This window comes from Lynx rufus, unplaced genomic scaffold, assembly GCF_022079265.1.
Source record: "Lynx rufus isolate CCGP_SWC_20201006 ecotype Redwood Valley unplaced genomic scaffold, mLynRuf1.p SCAF_13, whole genome shotgun sequence".
NCBI lineage: Eukaryota > Metazoa > Chordata > Mammalia > Carnivora > Felidae > Lynx > Lynx rufus.
In genome coordinates, this window is record NW_025814827.1 from 46,661,539 (window position 1) to 46,686,189 (window position 24,651).

General features: G+C 41.8%; 1 protein-coding gene across 3 annotated transcripts in view; it reads right to left on the reverse strand.

Annotated features, from left to right (window-relative positions):
* Nucleotides 1-24,651, reverse strand: part of STXBP6 (syntaxin binding protein 6) — a 168,834-nt gene that overhangs the window by 143,578 nt on the left and 605 nt on the right. The gene's annotated exons all lie outside the window — the stretch shown is intronic.

A 24,651-nucleotide genomic window follows, 5' to 3' on the forward strand; every position in this document is an offset into this window, starting at 1 on the left:
TGTACCTGCACCCAAAGCATCTGTGAGGGGAAGTAAAATGATTATGACGAGTCTGCAATTTATGCCCTTTAAAGAAGCTTTGCACCTACCTCTCCAAGTCTGGGGATCAGATGCTTTACACAAAGACTCTCTGGGAAGTGCCAGAAGCTCAGGCTGCGGGGCAGGCACTCTGAAGCCCTGTGGCATTAAAACATCTCACATTCAGGGGCGCCTGGGTGGCTCAGTCGGTTAAGCAGCCGACTTCGGCTCAGGTCATGATCTCGCGGTCCGTGAGTTCAAGCCCTGCGTCGGGCTCTGTGCTGACAGCTCAGAGCCTGGAGCCTGTTTTGGATTCTTTGTCTCCCTCTCTCTGACCCTCCCCCGTTCATGCTTTGTCTCTCTGTATCTCAAAAATAAATAAATAAAACGTTAAAAAAAAAATTAAAAAAAAAACATCTCACATTCAGTAACACTCTCTGCTATTGGCCCCAAGATGGACCGCTTGACATTATTCCCACATTGTTGATTTTTCTGAGCTTAGGGAACCCTCTTCAACTAAAAAAGTCAAGTGAGAACTGACTTCTGATCATCAGCACCCAGACAGCACTTCTAATGATTCTTAACTACTAGTTTCTCCTCTTTTGTGGTCACCTTGGTAGGGTCTCTCCTAGGTTAACCAGAGACCGATATGGTGTCGAGCATATCCTTTACACGACTTTCAGAAATTAACAGAAGGTTATCGAGGGAAAAAGAATGCCCTGTCTCTGAATGTAATAAAAAAACACTGTGGTTGATTCTGTCACACCTAACAATTAAGGCAGAGTGAACGCGATTTGGTTATTACTCAAAAACATCACGGACTCCCAAGTCCTGAAGGAGATGGGTCTTTCCTATGTTACAGAAATGTATTCTACAGCATAAAGTGGAGAACAAAATGTAGTAGTTATCCTAAAACTTATCTCAACTTCTTCTTGATACCTTGGTGTGTGTCTTGATACTCTGTCTAGAGCTGACGACATCGGTGGGGAAGGACAGTACCAAGAGCAAATGGGAACATGAGGCAAGAACAAAAAGTTATTACAGGGGAAAATGCATGAATCCATTTGAATTTGGATAAATTCAAAAGGAAAGAGCATAGAGTAAGCATTAGAGGGACTATTTTAGCTACAGGCAAAAGGTGGTTACAGCTGGACACCTTACCACACAATGCCATTATGCCACATCTTATATCTTCTACTTAAAAATGCTCATAGAAGTATAAAATGTAGCGGCCTGAAGGTAAGCTTTTTCTTTGAGTAGTGAGTATCTCTCCCAGGTTTCAACTTGTCTTTAATCTTCACAGTTTCAGAGAAATGCAGAAGCCAAAGAGGATTCCACAGAAGCCTAATAGACAACTAAAAAGATGGAAAGTGGGTACTTGGGTTAAGCACCAGTTGGCCTTGAAAAAAAGACTGACAGCCACCTTAACGTGACTGCTCCAGATTTCTCAGAGTTCTTCCCAAAGGAATCATGGCAAACAATTCTGTTTTCATCACAGTGACAGAGATATATACACACAGAAGATGGTTATAAACAAAGAGTTGGAATATTTCTCAGGTGTAGATTGAATGAGAAAATTGTGTTTACTCTGGCCAAAATCCATTTCCTTAAAATTTCAGGTTAATACATAGCACCGTGTCTTCTAAACTCTCTATAGAAGATCTAGAAGAAATGGATTTCTTATGCCCGTCAATTTTCAACTGCAAAAATTCATTCAGCAACACTTCTTGCCCACTAATTAATTTATAATTAATAATGACTACATGTGTGGAGCACCTGGCACTCTATACATTCCTGAAAGTGTAAATGGATACTACTTCTCAGAAATCTGTTTGGCATTCTATGCTGAGGCTGAAGAGACATTCTCTTCGACCTTGGTATATTCTCAAAAGCAATATGTAGGTATAGTCACCAAAAGACCCATGCAAAAATGTTCCCAGCAGCACTATTTGTAATAACCAAGACCTGGAAAAAGTCTAGATGCTGGAAAAAATAGAATAATTGTAGCACAATTTTTACAACAGAATCTTATTCAGTAATGAGAATGATAAACTACAGCTCCATGAAACATGGGTGAACCAATCTCACAAACAATATTGCGAGGAGGAAGCCAAGCACTCATTAGCACATACTCTAAGATTGCATTTACGTAAACTTCACAGACAGGCAAATCTAATACATGGTGCTAGAAACCAAAATCATGGTTATCCTTGGGGGAGAAGGTATTGTGGGAAGGATGCAGGGAGCTTCTCAGGAGTCGGTAGTGCTCGGTTTCTTGACCTGGGTGCCGGTTACACAGAGGTGTTCCCAGTGTGAAAATTCACTGGGCTATACTTTTACAATTTGCATGCTTTTCTGTATGTAAATATAAATTTACATTTATATAAAATTTATACTTATATAAATATAAAAAAACTGTACACACACATATGTATATGTATGAAGTAGGATGAACATTATATATATACACAGAGAGATGGATAGATATGGACAGAGACAGAGATAGATACGTTTCACAGTTCATTCAAATTTTTACATATGAGAGATAAATATACATGGGGCAATTGGGAAAGTTGAATACTGACTTGATCTGATGACATTAAGGCATTTGTTGCTGTGATGTTGGTATTTTGACTGTGCTTTTTAAAAGTCTCTGTCTTTTAAATATATACATATGGAAATATTTAAGAATGAAACAAGATGATTTATACAAAAATGACTCAGGGAGAGGAAGCAGATGGGAAATAAATGGAATACGACTAGTCAGGTGAGTTAACTGTTAAAACTGGACAATGGGCACACGGGGTTTATTATGCTATTCTCTCTACTGTTGCATATTAGTAATTTTCCATAAAAAGATTTAAAAAAACATTAAATACTTGGAAAACCCCATTAAGACAAATAATAAGCTTATTTCAAGCTTCTAGACCAAGGGGCCTATTGAAGTAAATGCACATAGTTAATACACGTCGGCATGAGCATAGTCATCTTATATTATACATGCCTGTTATTAGTATGGACTTTTTCCACAAACCTTTCCTAAACTTCTATAAAGTTCATTCCTAATTTTGCACAACCAAATGCAAATGTGAAGGATGTTAAACCAATATCATTTTATATTTCTCTTTTTGAGTTATTCTAGAAAAAAACAGAATCTCTGAAGTGGCAGAATTGCAACTATTCATGCTCTGCAAACAGAATTTAATGTTCTGAATCACGACAATGTAATCCCAACTCCACAATTAAAACTCTCTTTATCATTAGAACAAAATTCTAGGTTGAAAGATTTTAAAGTATTATTCGAGGGGAAAAAATTACATTAGGAACTAGGTAAGTACCTCTTCTCATTAAGCACAGACGGAAAAAGGAATGTTTTCCCTCTTGGTTTGCTTATGCTCTCAACATATTTTGTCCAACAAGCAAAACCAGAGAAGGTGTGACCATAGGGCATTCCAGCTCAGAGGAGGAAACCACATTACAAAGCTCCTAATGGTAAAAAGATATCCCCAAACATACTTTATTTCTTCATATACTTGTAAGCATATGCAAAGTGTTCAATATACAAACATGTTCTTGCTTGAATTTCCACTAAATTCCTGACAGAGAGGATGAAGGTAAGAATAATGTCTTTTGTACCTCTTCTAGCATTCCTCTGAGTCTAAAGGAATGGGCCTCGTCAAAATCTCGAAAATCCTGAATGCTGTATCAAAGAATGTTCGAGGGAAATGGCCTGTGGTTGTCATAATAATTTATCACAAACTGAGTGGCTAAAAACAGCCTAGGTTTATTTCCTCACAGTTCTGGAGGCCAGAAGTCCAAAGCCGCCATGTCAGTAGGCTGTGGTCTTGCCAGGGGCTCTTGGGAAAAATCTGTTCCTTGTCTCTTCCAGCTTTTCATGGCTGGTAACACTCCTTGACTTGTGGCCACATCACCTAATTTCCTCTGCTTCTGTCTTCACATAGTCTCCTCTGTGTGCCTGATCTCCCTTTGCTGCTCTTATAAAGACACATATGATGTTATTTAAATCCCACCAGGATAATCCAGGGTAATCTCAGCTCAAAATGCTTAATTTAATTGCATCTGCAATTTGGAAAAAGACCCTTTTTCCAAATAAGGTAAACATCACAGATTCCTGGCACGAGGAGATGGGCATATATTTGGGTCTACCCTGATGTCCCTCAGTTTCCCGTTGTTTGCTGTGCTATAGTCATAAGTGGCCTTCTGTTTCTCAAGTTGGCCGGCTCTCTTCTGCTGTAGGGAGCCGTGCTGGTCTGTAGGCAGTGTCGTTCCCACCTACTTCCCAGCAACACCAGTAAACTCTTTTCCCACCAGCACATCTGAGTTTGCCACTCATTTCCTACCGAAGTCACTAAGCTCTGCTCTGTTTTTTCCTTCAGAGAAATCGACTCAGTATTTTACAGCTGATAATTTAATTTATGGCGCTCTCCCCACCATTTAAATGCCACAAAAGCAGTTATATTTATATTTGTGCATGTAAAATCTCAATAAATATTTACTGAATGGATGAATAAAACGGACTCGAGCTAAATGGAGGCCATGAGGCTCAGAGGTGCTGACGCTAAGAGGAGAGGTCATCATCTTCTTCAAAATGGACATAGAAAAGGCTAAGTACACGCAGATGTTTGGGTAATAAGTACCACTTGCTGTTCCTGGGCGGGGTCGGGGTGGCAGTCGGGGAAGGTGGAAGAAGACAGAGCACCCAGGGTGGGCTGAGGATCCTTGTAAGGGCTGCCAGATCACCAGAATAAAGGGGACGGGGAGCTGGTCACCCACCATCAGAGATGACAGTGACCAGGCTTTTCTAAAGAAAATGGGCCACCCAACATTTCTGGCATGCGTGTGAGGGGTTCCAAAACCTAGGCCTGAAAGATTATTCCAGCTCCTTCGCTAAGGTGACACGAGGGAACATAAAATTTCATTTTAAGGAGTGTGGACCCTAATTAGTAGGGCTGTTTTATTTCTCTTTTGTCTTAAAATGGGTTTGGCTAACTAAGCAAGGTGGGGGGTAGCAGCTGAAGAGATCCTGAACTATTCTGCATGATGGAGGGGACAGCAGGCTGAAGGGGTAAAGACGGCTCATTTGAGCAGAGCCCCACATGCTTAATAACAAAGCAGCTCAGAGAAAAGTCCCTTGAGGCAGTGCAGCCAGAGCTCTGGGGACCAACAGTCCTGCATTAGCTGTTGGTGTACATGAAGCAAACACTCCCACCTCTACTAAGCTCATGTCCAAACTGCTCACCACTGCCTTTTACTAAGAAAAGAAGCACAAAGACCTGAATGTGAGCTGACCCTGGTGTGACCACCAGATATGGACCGGGCACATATACGACCTGCGTGATAAGAGGTCAATGGTGTCTGGTTCCCACTGCAACCTACCACCAGGGAGAATACGGATCATCTTTCCTATCCAGTCAGGTTGCTCTAAGGCAGTGCAAGAGTGGTGCTAAAATAAATGATCAATAATGTCCCTTAGCTTCTGGTGAGAGAGGAATATTCTCGAGGACTGGGACACAGCCTGACACAGAAAGAAGAGGCTTTAGGAAGCACTTCTGTCCATGCATGGAGGTTCAGTGCTCAGGGTCTGGAGACGGAGGACCTGGTTGAAATCCCTGCTCCAGGATTTACTGGCTCTGGGACATTAGGCAAGTCAGTGAGCCTCCCTAACTCCTCACCTTGCGCATCTGAGGAAAGGGGTTAGCACGCACACATGCCTCTCTGGGAGGGCTGGTATCAATGGGTTAAGTGAGAGCCTATGTGTAGCTGCCAAGTCTAGTAACTGGCATATAATAAGTGTTTAATTGATGGTATCTATCTGTATTATTGTTTCCATCTGAAAGTTCTTTTATGCTCCATTATCGGTCTACAGAAATTATGCTGAATGTGGCAGGAAGGCAGGGTAACGTCCTTAGGAGGCCACCCCATTCCCACAGTCAGGGGACTAGTGGTATGTCTTGTAGACAGACGTTAAAGTGATCACCCTCCTTGGGGCCCCCATCCCACCTGCCCAGGGAGTCCCAGGTCTGATGCCAAAGCTTCCACCAGCCACGTATCCAGCTTCTTCTGCTCCAGCTGCCACAACAGCCATTCAACCCGCTATGGCTTCTCCATCTTCATCACACTAGGGCAAGGAAAAGCCTTAAGGTTTACCGTCTTTTTGTGACCTGGCCCTGGGGTCCCGGCTGCCTCCTTTGCTGACGAGGACAAACAGGTTGGAACGTCGGTCCCTGGCCACTTTGGGCATGACGGCAGGGTGCACTGACAGCACAGAACTCTCACCACCAGGAACGATTAGGGACACTCAAACCCAAGTGGCGAAGTGAAACTGGGGAGTCACAGGCCTCAGTGGAAGCAATATGGGCACAAGGCCCACGGTGAGCAGTCGGTGGCTGTGGTGGCGACGTCTGAGAGTGCTCCTCGAGGCGCAGCACATGTCAGCCTGCAGGTGGCCTGAGGATCTGGCCCTGCTTGTCTTAGCAAGTTCTCCTCCACAGACACAGCGCCAGGGCTCCACACCAGCTGGGTGAACAGCCAGGAGGCAGCGACCACAGGAGCAGCAGCTCCCATTCAACAGCACTACTATGTGCCAGGAAACACGCCAGGTGCTTCACGCATATTCGCTGTAAACTTTACAACCACACCGAACACTCAGCTTTATTGGTGAGGAAACCAAGGCAGAGAGCGCGGAAATAACCTACTTAAGATCACACAGCTGCTGGGGCGCCTGGGTGGCTCAGTCGGTTAAGCGCCCAACTTCGCTCAGGTCATGATCTCACCGTCTGCGAGTTTGAGCCCCGCGTCGGGCTCTGTGCTGACAGCTCAGAGCCTGGAGCCTGCTTTGGAATCTGTTTCTCCCCCTCTGCCCCTCACCTGCTCACACTCTGTCTGTCTGTCTCTCAAAAATAAACAAACATTTAAAAAAATTAAAAAAAAAAACCCAAAGATCACACAGCTAGTATTCAGCGCAAGACTCATACCCAAGTCTGTTTGATCCCAAGGCCCACGCTCTTTTTCCCACTACACGGTGCAGCTAACTGGCTACTCATGCCCATGCGTATCCAAAAGCATAGGAGAGTTTCATTTCCAACTGGCAAACAACTGAGGAATTGAACACGAAGAAAACATTATGCACTAGGTGTCTGGTCATATGAGTCAAAGAATTAAGAAAACAAAAATCACTGCCCCTTACAGAAGACTAGAGTTACACAGAGAAGAGTAAGATCTCAGTAAGGAGTTCATGGCACACTGGCAGGAGAGGGCTTCGCTGCCGCCTGCAGGGATGCAGGGAGGTCTCGCTACCCAGTGAGGGACACAGTTGATACGCTACAGACTAAGTCCTCAGCCGCAGGCTTTGGCTTTTACAGCTTTTAATGGTAGAAGTAAATACAAAGGACTGGCCTTGGTTTGCATAGAAGTGAACATGGAGAAAATAAAATGAGAAACCAGAAACTGGTTTTCAGAAGTTTCTTTTACACCCTTAAAGCATGTTATCAAACTGCAGGGAATCCAGGCTCTCTGCGGACTGGGTGCACGGCTTAAAGCCATCCCTGGGTAGGAACCTCGAAAGCTGCCTGCTGCCTACTGGAAGCTAAGGCTCTCCACCCAAACAAAGGCATTTTAAGGAGAAAAGAAAAATTGACAGGATAGCAGCTTAAAAACAAAACAGAACAAACTTCTACTAACAACTGGGCGAGTGTCCGTGTGTTCTGTTTTTGTAATACACCAGTTGACCATGCCTTCAAAACAGAATGCTGGAACTCAGCTCATGACAGGTCCAGCACTCATGCTGAGGTCAGGGCCACAGCACTCTGGGTGGGTGTCAATAGGGAACACAGCCATAAAGTAGTCAGATGTGGTTCCCACCGTGTTCTTCCCCCGAACGTACCACTGCTTAAGCATTCGGTGTATTTTTGGGGCTCTTTTAAAAAAAAAAATCTTTTTTTTTTAATGTTTATTTATTTATTTCTTACAGAGAAAGAGAGAGAACGTGTGAGTAGGGGAGGGGCAGAGAGAGAGGGAGGCACAGAATCCAAAGCAGGCTCCAGGCTCCGAGCTGTCAGCACAGAGCCCGATGCAAGGCTTGAACCCATAAACCATGAGATCATGACCTGAGCCAAAGTCAGACACTTAACCGACTAGGCCGCTCAGGTGCCCCTATTCTGGGGGCAATCTAGGGATGGAGCCACATTTTGCATGATTTGCCCTCCCCCACATGCACACAAATTCTGTGCTTAACTGTCAACAAGAATTTACTGAGGCCTGTGGTGTGCCAGGCTACTTACAGGTGGCTTTATTTAATTTCTGCACTAAGCCCATGAGGTATGAGTTGTCCCTGTTGTCCCTGTTGTCTAGGTGAGGAAAATGGTTCACGGAGGGTAGCTGCATTCTGTGGTCACAGCTAGAAAGGGATATGGCTGAGATCCAAAAGAGTTGTGTCTGAGCCAGTCCCGCTCTTCTCCACACCAAAACCTTTCAGCATATTTAATGATGTTGAGTATTCAGCCTTCTCACTTTCAATTCAAACTCCATTAGCTTGTCACTCATTTGCTCTTGAGAAAAGATGGGTAATTTCCATCTTTAGAATGAATAGTTTCATACAAGCCAATATGGCAGTGACAAAACTTGCAATCGGGCTCCTAATGTGTGTCAAGCTCCTTGGACTAGAAACCATCTTTGGCCCCTCCAGAGAATTTCGATTCCTGTTTGAGGAATGTACAGTCACCAGTTGCTTTCTTGCCTTTTCCAGTTCAGTCTCTGACAGGTGACCGATGACTCTCATTCCTTGTCACCAATAGAAGAATGCTTTCAAACGTCAGGTGGGGATGGTGAGGAAACTAACATTTATTAAGCATTTATTATATTCTGGGGCCAAGCAAGGCTGTTTACAGATGTCTCCTCACACAATCTTTTCAGCTCTCACAATAGCCCTCCAAGACAGATATCTGTAATCACCAGTTTGTGTAAGTGATAACTGAGGCTCAGAAGGTTCTCTCTAGATTATACAGCTCCCATACCTAGTCAGTAGAGCCCAGATTCAAAGCCACATTTTTTTTCTGTCTCCAAAGCCTTTGCCCTTAAGCTGAGTTACTTCTGATCACTTTGATCCTGGATATGGAAGAAGCATAGATTATGTACACGGAGCTATCACTTGATTGGCCACTTCTGGGCCTACATCTTCCCAACTTGTTACTCTATATATGACAAAAGAGAGCCTCATAGTAGAAGGGCTTCTGCAACTTCTCACCAATACGGTATACGTGACTTGTCAGCATGCACACAGAACTCTCATCTTTTCAAGACCCATTAGACATTTAGGAAAATGATGCTCTCCGAAGCATCTCTCATAAAAGCAAAACTTGAAAGTTCTAATTGGGCTCATGAGATTAGGCTAAAATTAGAGTAGGCCAACTCACCAATCTAAGTAAATCATTCCAGTCCAAATCCCATGTTTAAGACTGCACAGACCAAAGTATTTATGACACTAAACTACATTGTATAATGCCAAGTGCTGTATCCTCAAAAGGGTTCAAGTACCACCATCCCTCTTCTTACCTCTAGGCAAAAAATAAAACTGGCCAGAGGGAAATTTAAACTCATTTCTGCAAAACTCTCTCCTTGCTTGTGACCTACAAAGTCTTTCTAGTCCAGACTCAAAGAACTCATTTTATGGAGAAGAAGATTCCTTTTCTTTCTCTGACTTCGACATTCACAGAGTTGAACTGCAGCTCAAAATAAAATTAGATTTTGGAAGGAAGCGAGTTTGAAATATTCTGTAGAAAAGTCTTGGCAATAAGATCCCTATCATGTCACAGTCTTAAAGCCAGTGAATTTTATCTGGAAGGCTGGCTAACAGTGATTTAAAAAAAAACAACAACAAAAAAAACCAAAAAACCCCACCACAAATGTACTTTCTGAAACTGAAGGAGGCATTCAAGATGTGAAATGCTCTTGGTTAGTACGTTGATTTATGAAAATGAGTTATGGAAGTCTCCTAAGTGTCAAGTTGCATTTTTGCTGTTAACACTGTTAAAACGCAAAAACCAATAGTAGCCAAGTTAAATGACACCAAAGTCCATTTAGCAGGCTGACCTCTAAAATTCAAGGTAAAAACTGTCACCATAGAAAAAGGTTCCAAGCAAGAGTCCTTACGTATCAACACTGAACAAATGAATGCTTCCAACAGATATAGAAGGAAATAAACACTATGAGAAATGATCAAAACAGGATGCCCAGGTGTTTACCATTTATCAGTTGCGTGTGGCAACCCCAGATACAATGATCTGACAAGGTATATAATGGGTGGTAGTAGTTGCTCTATAAATGCTCTGCGTGTTACTAGGACCACTACCACCAGCTTTAGAGGGGATGCCACTTTCTGCAAACACAAATGCCCTCAGAGAAGGTGTTCCAATGACATGCCAATCTTTGAAAGTTTTTGTAGATGGGATTATTTTTCTCCTAACAGATCAGTCACTCTGGAGGAACTGTGTTGGTAGAAGAGAAAGTGATTTCAGAGCGAGGGAACAGTGGCCAACCATGATGGGCTGCAAAGGAGTCTCTGAGAAGCAAAGGAGATTAGTACCTAATAGTAGTTGAATAGGATATGAAGTGAGGAGAATTGCAGAAAGATGTAACGATAACCTCTGAAACACACACAGAAAATCAGACCTGATCTCAGAGCTGGGTTATTTCTGAAATCCAAAGTGATCTTTTTAATAGTTCCAAATTCCATGGAAAAGGGGGTGTTGTAATTTATGCTTATCTTTATGTAAGATGTGGCTCATCTGAATGTCTTTTGCAGACCTAGTATGGTATTTAAAGTTAAGTTCAAAAAATTTCATTCCCAAAGAAGGTTGGCATAGTCGTGCCATAAGTAAATGGTCTGCACAACTCTTATATATGAAGTGTAACCAGTGACAAAGAAAAACACTCATGTACAAAAAAGGAAATGCACTAGCTTCAACAGAACTTCTCACAGGGGAACCGTGGACTTTGCTTTATCAGCAAAGAACAAGGCTCCCCTGGATGAATCAATAAATACCAGGTCCAGAAAGGAAATGTAGGTTTCCCTGTTTTAAACAGTACAAAAGGCCAAGAAGCTTCAGAACTAAATAAACCAGTCCCGACCTGATGTCAGTGGACTAAAAGCAAGTCACAAATGTTTACGTCTGGTCCAAATCAAACCTAGTATTAAAAGTGAAACAAATAACTGTTTTGGCCACATTTCAGGTTCCAAAAGGAGGGCTCTCACTTACAACCACCAAGTGCTAAGCACTGTGACAGGCTTCTCGTCTGTTAGGACACTTAATTTACACAGCAGCTGGCTGGCTCTCTACCTTGCAGAAGCCATGGAATCACTAGGGGTGGCTGGTGGTCAGGGAGTGGGGCTGAGGCGGATTCCAACGGGCAGTTCTAGGCTCACTGCTTTGGGCAACGACCTCCAAAAGCTAGAGATTTTAGAAAAGATTGCAGTCCATTGGTAAGACGTTATTACTGTAGCAAAGGTTTCCATCCCCCAGGACTCTAGCTGGGGCTCTCCAACCATTTGTGTAACTACACATTCTCTCCATAAAAAACAAAGAAGTATTAACTTCCAGTATATGCATATCTGTAAATTACACGCTTGGACTACTGCTCTAAAATATTATGGCGATTATAAGCATACACGAAATATGTAAATTAGAATTTACATATTTCTAATTTATGTGAACACGTACATATTAAATAAATATGTACATATTTAAGTAAATATGTAAATATTATGTAAATATTTAAATATTATGAAAATATGTAAATATTTTAAATGGAAATGCTATCGTTTTCGTCTCTTAACCCAGTCAATCAGGTGGTGTACCACATTCAGAGACAATGGCATTCCGGCCTTTCCCCTCAAACACTCTCACTGGACACTGTCCACCTGATGGATCCCCATGCCCATAGGAAGTGACAGAGAAGCAGGGTAAGACTAAACACTTGGCCTTTACGGCTGAGCCCATGCCAGTTTCTTGAGACATTCAAACCCTAGAAGAGGCATGGCCACCTGCCTGATCCGCAGCCGACAGGCTCCTTCCAGGAGTTCGTGGTACGAACTGCTCCCGTAGTGACATAAGAAGGAATTGCACGGAGATGTAGCCCAAATTCAGCGTAACCATGAAGCCCATCTCTTTCTCATCTAACCCACTTCAATCAGAATGGGCCCCAAGGTTAAAAACCACACTGGCAAGAAGGTCTGAGCACATGGCTTTCCTTCTTTCACTTTATTGTAGTCGTTCCATGATAGCAGGCAAGCCATCCACCCCCTCTGGGCCTCATTTTCCATGTGAACATTGGTGTTTGATTTGGGGATGACTAAAGATTCTTCTAGACATAAAATTACACCGTTCTAAAAGAAACTTCCTAAGAAGTTCATTTCCCTCAGCCTATTTGCTCTGTAGGTCCAAATGTGTGATCTGATATAATGCCAAATGTGAATCATTAATGAAATGCACTGACCTAGAAAAACAGCATGTGTATCTTTGGTTGACATTTACCACTTCTCCCATTCCTCATCTAACAACAATAGAAGATGTCTGATGAATTCATAAGTGAACCAGACCAAAAAAGATGAAGAACTTCCTCTTTTAAGGGGCATTAGGGCTGACTCTAGGTAAGATGACTACTTTCATCCTCTCTTTCTCTGCAAATACACACACACACACACACACACACACACACACACACACACACTTACTTGTGTAGACCTATAAATGCATATGGAAATCAAATAATGCTCTAGCCCTAACGGAAGTAGTCATCACACGTGCCTTAAAGAGAACTTGATCTAGAAGTTGGTTAAATATCAGAGGGATGGTTAACCAGCCATTAAGCACACAAAGTGCAATAGGATATTTTACTTTTCAGGACTTCTGATAGATCTGGGTTTTGAAATAAGCTCGCATTGGTCCATGACAGAACCCTGAGCAGAGCATGGTGTTGAGGTTCCAGTGTCCCTCTACCACTCCCTGGTGATGTGCATGGTTCCTCTAACAAGTTATCTGTGTGATTCTCAACGTCCTCACCTATAAGATAGGTATTACAAAAAAACAAAACAAAACAAAACCCAAAAAAGGCAAGACCAAGTTCCTTATTTCTCACTATGAAAATTGAAAAAACAAATATGCAGCAACAGATAAATAGAGAAATACTCTATGGCACTCAAAAATCCATTAAAATTATCTTTACAAAGACTGGATAATAAAAAATTTTGTTACTGTGCTAAGTGAAAAAGAGAGGACAAAACAGAATATTATAAGGGGGAAGAATACTAAAAACCATGAAGCTAAAAAGCCAAAATCATTATTTTTCCCACTCTTTTTCTTTTTTTTTTAAAAATGATTATTTAGAGAGAGATAGAGCGTGCGCATGTGAGCGTATTTTGGGGAGGGGCAGAGAGAGAATCCCAAGCAGGGTCCACACTGTTAGTGCAGAGCTCGACATGGGGTTCAAACTCACAAGCCATGAGATCATGTCCCAAGCCAACACCAAGAATTGTCTGATGCTTAATTGAGCCACCCAGGCACTGCCCCCCTCATTGTTTCTTTCTTTCTTTTTATCAGGGGCACTTTCTATGTTTCTGATAAAGTACAACAATGTACACATGTACATTTATTGGGAGAAATATACTTAAACATTCAGGGATCCAAAAACATAGTTGACTCTTAGTTATCTGCAAGACAGAAAGGACTCGGACTTGAATAAAAACTTATATAACTGCTGCTTACTCATATTAGCTGGAAAACCAGAGAGGGCTGTCCTCAATTCTCTTAGATCTCAAGGATCAAGATAGGCTTCTGAAAACAGTGTAATTTGTTAAACTGAATACACACATTGAAATGGCAGTTGGGTATAGGTTCTACAACCTAGGCCCCACGGGACCCACATGTGGTGGTTGAAAAATAACTTGAGCTAAAAGGGTAGTGTGGGGGGAGGGCACTATGAATAGCCTCAGGGAGAGTTTTAATAAAAACAGTTCCCATTTTCTCCTTGAAAGCCATTTTTAAGAAAATGTAGAACTGAAAACGAATCCTGTAAGAAAAGAACATTCAGAGAAAGTTTTGATATATTCAGTGCCATTAAATGGTCATTTATTCCTCTATAATATGAACTTTCTTCAGGAGAAACACTCAGGTACTTCACAAATTTGAGATAATAGCTTTCCACTGTACATTACAAGGGAATCATTTATAAATTGTTCATTTTGTATGATTCTAAAAGCCTGAATAAACCAGGGAAATCTGTATCTTCTTCTTGGTAACTGGGCTGATAGGTAGAATAAAAATTCCTGCTCAGTTACCTGATGAATTCCAAGAGGGAAAAGAAAACAAACAAACCAAAAAACCAACAAAAAAACCCACCTGGCAGCATCTTCGGGTGAATAACAACAGCAAGTCCAAAAAAAAAAGTCAAACCAGTTCCAGCTGGTAAAACCCAGAGTAAATGAGTTCCACCCCAGAAAGTGAGTCCACGGTGCAGTCTCAGTAGAGTAGAATGTCGCCTGATTCACACACACCCCCGACCCCCACGCCCGCCAAGGTGCTTATCCATTCCACAGGGAACAGAGAGACGTCTACAACACGGCCCCAACTCTCTAGGGGCTGGCAGTCTGGGGAGGTAAACAGAAAGCAAACTGACAAAACAACCCAGCAATACTCAGTGCTATTAGGAATATGACCCGGGAAGCCAGGGGCGGGGAAAATGTGCTCAAGTTCAGAGCACAGAAACTGGTCGTTTCTTCTGCATGGGATTAGACAACCTGGAAACCTCACTGCCCTTGTGGTTATTTATAGTTTCTTGTGGGAAATTCTGCATATGGCATAGCATGACTGTAATTGGGATGGATTCTGGAATACGAATATCACTGGTGTTTGTTCTTTCTCTAAAGGAAGGGTAAGGAAGGACTTGGGCAAATATGAACCTGATCTGGGCTCAAAAGCTGGGTCCACAGGCGTTTGTACCAGCCTCTCCCACTTCTGCTGTTTGCTTAAAGTGCACTTGACTGACCCCAGAGAATGTTTTGTTTTATTTTGTTTCAATTTGTCTTTTGATCCACTGAAGATAGGTGTAGGAAAATAACATCTCCATTTCAGGGACAGGGACTCCATCAACTGAGCCAGTTCTAATTCCTCACAAAGCTGGATAAAGAGGCCTGAACACAACCACTTCAGCATCCAGTATGTCCAGTATGTCACAAACACCCACAAAATCAGAGTGGAAGTCTGCAGACTCTCAGAAACAGAAGTGTGATGTGCATTGCCTCCCAGCCCCCATTTCTAGCAGGGGGTGTGTGCAGAATCATTCTGGAACATAGAAAATTAAGAGGGCCTTGGTTGAGAAATCGGGAGTCAGGATGACTGAGATCCCTAGCAGGGGTGGGACAAAGAGGGGAGGGGAAGGGAAAAACGTATGGACAAGGAGGGAGGAAGCCGCCAAGGCAAATCTGGGCTTTTCACGTGGTTTTTGTCTCACCTGACATGGGTCACAGAAGTCTGTCATTGACATATATTTACATGTTTTCTAAACTGCAGATGAATTAGCTTTGTATGGCAAGAATCAGTGGATGTCCCATTTAATGACAAGATAATGACAAGATTTTTTTTTAAATTTTTTTTTAACATTTATTTATTTTTGAGACAGAGAGAGAGAGAGAGAGCATGAACAGGGGAGGGTCAGAGAAAAAGGGAGACACAGAATCTGAAACAGGCTCCAGGCTCTGCGCTGTCAGCACAGAGCCTGATGCGGGGCTCGAACCTACAGACCGCGACATCATGACCTGAGCCGAAGTCAGACGCTTAACCGACTGAGCCACCCAGGCGCCCCGATAATGACAAGATTTTGACAAGATAATTTACTCATAAAGCTGAAGGCCTCCCATGTATCAGGCCTTATACACACACACATATATAGCTCAGTTTAATCTTCAAAAAGCCCTTGGGATGGATATATATAATTTCCATTTTACAGATGAGAAAATTGAGTCTCAAAGAGCTAATACAAGCAGTATTTTACCCTAAGTCAGTCTGACACCTAAGCCTGTGGTTTGTAGCTGTTTTGGACCAGAAGAAAACAGGAAGCAACAGCGACTGGTAGCATCCCAGAGCGCCTCTGACTACAACTACTGACAAATGAAATCCTGATGATGTTCAACTTGCAATACAACAGCCAAGAGCACTAACTTCTAAAAGTGGTAACTGAGACAAGTGCCACCAACAAAGAATGCATCTGCATGGATTACAACCCTGCCTTCTTGGTCGGCGGCTGCCAGGTACACAGGGCCTTGCCGGCCACGTTCTAGAAGGAGAGCTGCCTCAGTCGGCAATCCCCCTAACCAACGCTTGCTCTACCTTTGCAATTAGTCAAAATTAACCAAAGCGAACATGACGGAATCAGCTGTGAAATTCCTGCTCTTAACAGTGGGCTGTGTGGTAGGAGAGCACACAGATGGAGTTTCCTTTTTAAATGAAATGTTTTGGCACTAGCCTCTGTCAAGAGTTTTCCCTTGTTTCCATCTGGCTTTAGTACTGGAACGCATACATGAGAGAATGGAAAAAGAAAACTCCGTTGGCGTGCTAAACCACTAGAAAAGCTCAAGTGGTTGACAGCTCAGCCTCTAAACCCTCAGAGATGAAAACGCTTTGCTCAATCAAGGAATGCTGCCACACTGTTTCTAAGGAAGGGGAGAGTTCTGTTTCTCAGACCCAGCCCCATCCTAGAAAACAGACTAACAAGCATGCCCACGTTGGAGGGAGATGGGCCCGGATGTGTGTCTCAGTCCATCGCTCTCCGGCCGCCTCGCCCTGCGCGGGGCACTCACCCCCACTTTGAGCCTCCGCTGGTTCATCTGCAAAGCAGAAGCCACGTCACAAGACTGTCGTGAGGATTAGGTGAGATAATACCCGTGAAGGGCTTAGTTACCCATTTTTGGCATCTCCTATTCACCAGGCTTTAGAAGACACACATATTATTACCCCCAGTTTTCACAGGAAGAGCTCGAGAACCATTAAGGAAGCTCTAAAAAATTTTTAAGGCATCCACTTTTTTCTATTACATAACTGAACAAAAACAAGTTCCTACACGGCAGTGTTCTGTCAGGAGCCTATCAGAATTCCCCCGGGGAATGAATCTTCTCTAAGAGTCAAATACACCCGCTGTCATTCCGATAGGCTTTATTAACAGTCCAGTTATTGGTCTATGGGATTGTCACCACCCAGCCAAGACCGACCGAGGCCTAAACCTGTAGGGAAGCAGAGTGATATCAAGACACGATTATCACTAAAGTTGTGTGAGGAGGGTAAGAAAAGAAGTTTGGTTTGGGACGTTCTCTCTCACGTAACTCTTACACTCTCTCTCTCGGTGGCTAAGGGAATACAGACCTACAATCACACTCCCTGGGTTCAAATCCCTGTCTGGTAACTCGTAAGCTGATGATCTCGGGCAAGCTAATTTACTGCTAAATGCTCAGTTTCCTCATCTACAAAATGAAGACAATACTGTTATCTACCTTGTAGCACTGCTGTAAGAATTAAGTGAGTTAATATATAAAGGGCAAAGAACCATGTCTGTTATAGGAACTCAATAAATACCATTACTACTATAGTATTGATTACTATCACGAATTCAAAGGGGGGCTTGGTGCCGATCTAATTGTATCGTGCACTGAATCATGATAGGTGCATGGCAGGTGCTATCTTCAAGGTTATTTATTTATTTATTTTAAAAATGTTTATTTTTGAGAGAGAGAGCGAGACGGAGAGCACGTGAGCAAGAGGGGGAGGGGCAAGACAGAGAATCCAAAGCGGGCTCTGTGCTGACAGCAGACAGCCAGACATGGAGCTCAAACTCGCAAACCACCAGATCATGACCCGAGCTGAAGGTGGATACTTAACTGACTGAGCCACCCAGGTGCCTCTACACTGAAGGTCATTTATAAATAACACCTGGTGGCAGAATCCACTGGGCCAGAAGACATTTCAGAAAACCATTTCTCCACTTTTAACTCCACTTACCCAAGGATTATTGTTGTTACAAATGTTTCAATCAAATGTGTCTATGCACACACACAGAAGAACCAAATTCTCAATATAAAGTATATCAGAGGATACTTCATTTTTATAAAATAAAAGAGGATCTAGAAAGAATCATAAGGCACTAGAAATAACTTTTATATTGCACCGTCTTCCAGAGCTAAAGTTTTATGGCTGGATTTATATGTCAAATCTCTACAATAATGAGAGAAGAGACTTCTGATACATATTACAAATGTAGGAGAGTCTATTAATCAATAACCTCAGAAATTACAGCAAGACTACAGGTCAAAAGTGTTCAATGTCTTACCAGTTTTGAAGGGTTAGGGAAGAATCTGCTCCTTAAAACACGGCCCTCTTGGGGCACCTGGGTGGCTCAGTCGGTTGAGCATCCGACTTCGACTCAGATCATGATCTCACGGTTCTCAGACCCCACATCAGGTTCTCTTCTGTCAGCAAAGAGCCCACTTTGGATCCTCTGTCCCCTTCTCTCTCTGCTCCTCCCCCACTGGTTCTCTCTCTCTCTCTCAAAATAAAAAAATAAACTTAAAAAACAAAACACGGTCCTCTCTATACCACACCCCCTCGTGACCTAAGTCAGCAGAAATGAGGTATTATGGCAGTATGAGCATGGCCCCTGGGGTAATAAGGAATGGGTGGATTTCTCAGTCTGTTACTTCCAAAATGGTGGCTCTGGAATGGCATGACTTCTGATGACACTGGTTCCTTCGTCTGTGAAATGAAGAACCTAACACCTAATTGATAAGAATGTTGTGAGGATTAACTGGAATGACAATAAGTAATATATGTAAGACTAATGATTTTTATTTTTTTCTACACAATTTTCTAAAAGATTCATAGTTTTAGTAATATGTACTACTTCTATAAAACAGAATTATAAATATATAATTATTGTAGTTGTTTTGTATTTCTTCTTTTACTGTGAATATGTTTGTATACCTCTGAGTTCAGAGTGAATTTTTTCATTTTCCTGGATAAAAAACTGTTGGAAAGTTAACTCACCATTCCTAAAGAAACCATTTCTATCAAGGTCAAATTTCATCCGTCTTGTATTCTTCCCTTCTCTCTTTCCTATTATTTACAGACCTTGAGATGAGATCCTGGCAGAATTAGAAAGTGGGTGAAAAGAATTTCTATATCAGACTGCTGAAAATTAACTTTGCTTACCCTAATTCCAATAACAACCTATAAAGAATGGCCTCGAACCCTCATAAATGCTCTAAGTGTCCATTTGGTTTATTAGCAGCCTGAATTTCTCCCTACATGCCATGTATGAAATAAGAATCCGATTTGGTAAAAATTTCCAACGGGTTCAGAATCCTAGAACCTCAGAACCCAAAGGAACCTTTGAATTTGTCAAGTAAATAAACCGAAGGCCAGAAAAATTCAGAGGTTTGAACATGGTTACAAAACACGCAAGGCCAAGAAGTACTTTTTTGGATAGAGTGGAGTGCAAAAATGTATTGTTACGTCAAGCACACCAATAAGACAACCCAGAGTAGAACTCCCCAATGTAATGAAACTTCTCAACCTTGGTTTCAGTATCTTCGAGGTCACACATTCAAAATACAGTAAGTTTTACCACTCCCTGCTGGTGCTACTGCAGTAGCACCTAGATCTGGATTTTTTTTTTTTTCAACGTTTATTTATTTTTGGGACAGAGAGAGACAGAGCATGAATGGGGGAGGGGCAGAGAGAGAGGGAGACACAGAATCAGAAACAGGCTCTGAGCCATCAGCCCAGAGCCTGACGCGGGGCTCGAACTCACGGAGTGCGAGATCGTGACCTGGCTGAAGTCGGACGCTTAACCGACTGCGTCACCCAGGCGCCCCCTAGATCTGGATTTTGACAAGTTCCCAATGTGACTCTTAAGGAACATGTAGGATTGGCAACCGCGGAGATGAAGAGTAGTGTTGCCAGGTTCGAGGCTCCTATCCCGTGTAACTACCTTCCACAGGGATCCATTTACATAAATTATTTCATCAAAGTTCATTCAGAACTATTTTTTTTTTAAATAAGAAAATTTTGCTCTCTAAACATCTAAAATCATTTCCAAAAGATAAAGATCTCGTTTCAACAAAAGACGTAAAAGAAGGTATTAATCACAAAAATTGAAATTTCTTCACACTCCTTTTCATGGGGACAATGAGTAGCAGCCAAGGAAAGATTTTTATCCATTTATGGATGTGAAGGCTAGCATCATACATGGCATATACTGAATTAAAACAGGACTGGGAAAATAGATTTTAAGCATGAAATTATGAAATGTTCAGTAGCTAACTGGCCTCCACTAATAAACTGGTTTTTAACTTCTTAGCATGTTTCCAGTTTAGTTTTATAGACCCAAGTTTCACTGAAGGGGCCACCAACTGTAGAAATTCTTGGGGGTGGGGCTTGCATTATACTTTGAATGAGTTAACCATTCTAAATTTTAAAGTCTAAAGTCTAAACAGGTATGTAGTGAGCCACAAATTTAAATAGCATCTTCTAGTTAAACACAAAGCATAGTGTCTGTACTTGGCAATGTGTCAGGTGCGATAAGGAACTTGGAATGCACTGACATTCACATCATACAGATTCAAGCACAGATTTCCCTGACACACAGCTGCTTCTGTTTGAGGGCTCAAAAAGGCTGTGTAGGATAACTTCTCACTTGTATGAATGAGAGGACTGGTTTCTGTCTTCCTTATAGGAGGAGGCTGGAGACATAAGAAGGTTAATAAATTCCTTTTTTTTTTTAAAAAAAAGTTTACTTATTTATTTTTGAGAGAGAGAATCCCAAGCAGCTCCACACTGCCAGCACAGAGCCTGATGCAGGACTGGATCTCACGGACTATGAGATTGTGACCTAAGCCGAAATCAAGAGTCGGACGCTCAACCGACTGAGTAAACCCAGGCACCCTGAAGGTTAATAAATTCTTACCATCATCCCACTAGTGACTCTGTAAGAGTTGTTTTTTTTTTTTTTTTTTTAAATAGATTTTGCTGAGGGGTGCCTGGGTAGCTCAGTCGGTCAAGCGTCCGACTTCAGCTCAGGTCACGATCTCGCGGTCTGTGAGTTCAAGCCCCGCGTCAGGCTCTGGGCTGATGGCTCGGAGCCTGGAGCCTGCTTCGGATTCTGTGTCTCCCTCTCTCTCTGCCCTTCCCCTGTTCATGCTCTGTCTCTCTCTGTCTCAAAAATAAACAAACATTAAAAAAAAATAGATTTTGCTGATATATTTACATATAATAAAATGTACCTATTTTTAGTGTACGGTTTGATAAGTTGTGAAAAAGATACATACCCAGATAACTACCACCTCAGTCAACATACAGAATACTTACTTACACCATTGCAAAAAATTCCTTCATGCCCCTTTACAGTCAATCCTTGACCCCAACCCTGTCAGCCACCCGTGGGCATTCTGTCACTACAGCTTAAGTTCTGTCCATTCTAGAATTTCATGTAAATAGAATCATACAGCATGTTGTCTTTTCTTTCTTTCATACAACATAAGGCTTTTGAGCGATCCATGTTGCTGCATGTACTGGCAATTCATTTCTTAGGGAGTATTCCATAGATAGAAGATAATTTTTTTATTCATTCACATGTAGATGGACACTTGAGTTCTGAGTATTGGTTATTATAAATATCAAATTAAATGTACATGTCTTTATGTGGATACGTTTTTTTTATTTCTCTTGGGTAAATGACTAGGAATAGAGTCGTTGAGTCAGAGTGCATGTTTGAATTTACAAAAAACTGCCAAATTGTTCCAAAGCAGTTGGTGAACACTCCCACCAGCAAAGTATGAGAGTTCAAACTGCTCCCCGTGGTTGCTAACACTTGGTATTGTCCGTCTTTTTAATTTTAGCCATTGCCAAAAAGAAAAAGTGGAAAACAGGCTTTGAGAATGCGAATCAACCAAAGCATGTCAGTAAATAAATGTTTGCACGCCATCCAAGAAGCCATTTGGGAAGTCCAAAGAGAAACATTCAAATTCTACTCCAAGGCTCCGCAAATGAACTGGAGAGATTATTTCTCTCCTTACACAATCACAGCTAAATAACCCAAGAAAGATCATCTTACTTCCCCTGCTCCAACATCTTTCTGGATTCCTCCAAAAAACATGCAATTCGCTCTGAAAATAATAACTCTGAGGATCACAGGCTCACCCTCTCAGATCTGAAATTTGCCAGGCTCACACACACACAAATCAGTAAAAGACACTGGATATGTACAACACTCATGCTTACATGCATGTGCTGGCAAGGTCTGAAAGCTGAGATATTCTTCCCCTAAAAAAATTTTTTTAAACTTTTTATACTGCTCGAAAAGTGGTTAAATATTATTTTCAGACGTTGCCCTAATTTGAACAAATCTTGCCTGTTCCAACGGGATAGCTGGTTTTCATCAACCAAACCACAAGAGAAGAGCCTGGCCTCCCAGAAGGCGTAGGTGGTTCACGCTAATAGCAGGAAGGAGGCTGTCATTCCAGGGCTCGGCTTTCACTTCACAGCCGCCTCTGTGAGTTGAGCTACAAGAGGGTCATCCTGAGACCGCATGGGAGAAAAGGAGCAACTCAAAATCCGGCGCAGTCTTTTTAATGAGGCGGCCCTTCCCTCTGCCAGGAACGTTCACTGCACACACACACCATGCCTTTTCAGAACCAGGGAGGCCCTACTTTTCTCGCAGCTCTGGGTTCTCCCAGCCAGGACATGCTTTCACATCACTCACACATCTCCTCACACATGCTTTCGCATCACTGTATTGTTCCTTTTGAGCCTTTTCACAGTTAATAATTATGTTTATTTTAGCGAGTAGTTGATTGATGTCTACTGCTCCTTTCCATCAAACAAAGTAAGCTTCGTGAGTTTTTTTTCTCCTAGCTGTATGCCCGGCACCTAGAGTTCTCAGCACATAAAAAATACTTAATAAATATTTGAGGAATTAATTACCTACCAGGTAAAACATTACCTTATGCCTCTAAGCTTCATGGAAGTTAGAAAATAAAGAAGGCTGCTCCTTTCTCCATTATAAGAAAAAAATCAAACTGCAAAAAACTTGGGTGTCAAAGTTGTCTGGTCGTCTCCTGCCCCAATTTCCATAAAACCATCTGCTTAACTGTCAGGTCTACTTTATCAACCTATCCTCTTGTGATTCAAATCCATGGAAAGAACGACGATGAAGACTATGAGAACAAGATATTTTCCTCCATTAGAATGGAATTCTGAAAAAGGAATTCTCATCGTTTCAAACTTGAAAACTAAAGTCTTGGTAATCTACAAGGGAAACGCAGATATCCGTTAAGTCTAGGTCATTATCTCCCATGGCGGGGGAAACGGCTCTGCTATTTCACTGAGACGAGGCAGGCAGAGAGTCCCTGTATCACTCTTGCAGATTTTGTGATCAGAAATAGGCTGACAGTAGCATATGCCTCAAATGCAAACAGAACTGCCGTCTTTTCCAGTCAAAGGTATGTACTAGGCAAAACTCCAGTGACTTCTAGACCATCCACTTTTTCTTCAACTACCCATCTTCAGAGGAAATCTCAACGAAACACATATGGAATAAAACTTAATAAAATTAAATTAGAGTCACTATGTGCCCATACTCAGCTCACATTCAGCTCAGCCCAAACACAAAACAAAATTCATTATCATGCATTCTATTCATTATTGGTGCAAACAAAACTCTAGAATTAAAATTTAACATTATGAAAATATTTCCAAGACCTGAAGCTCATTAACACAATACTAGGAAGGTATTAGGAAAGGTTACTTCCTTCTTCCACTTAGTCATTAGATATTAATTGAGCCCCTATTAAATTCCAAGCACTACCCAGCACACTAGGGGAATGCAAATGTCCTCCAATAATAACCAAATTTTATTAATCTAATCCTAATTTGGAATTCAGAAAGAAAAACGAATAATTCAAGGTCAATTCTTTCACACTCACTTAAATAAAAGCTTTCTCCTAACCACTGAGAAGACATTCTTATCAAGAGGCTATGTCATCATTTCATTATAAACTAAGACACTGTCTTGTCATTATCTTTACATATTCTTTCTGGAAAAAACCTATCTACACACTGAAGTGAATTCTGATAAGCTAATTCAGAATCTTATTTTTTTTTAATCTAAAAGTTGGTCCAAAAATCAAGTTTTATTCCCAAGCCACAAGTGAAGGAAAAAAAAAAAAAAAAGATGAATTAAGGCAAGCTTCATTCTTCCACTGCCCAGTTACAAGAAGTATTATCAGACTTATTACAAATGCCTCAGGTGTTCAGCTTAGTTAGCATCACCACAACTCCATGGAAAACTTATCCAGATTTTATCTCAAAAGCTTGGTAGGAATCCACAGGAAGTCCCACACCTCTACAATCACAAGCAGAAAGAGAAAAGAAAATAATCCAACAAAATTCTAAGCTTAATAGAACAGATGCCTCTTCCTGACAAGGGACAGCTGTCAGGCAAAGCAATGACTTGGGCACTGCACCTACTTTCTCATGTTCCCTAAGGTGTCCATATTTATCCTGAGACAAACTATTACTG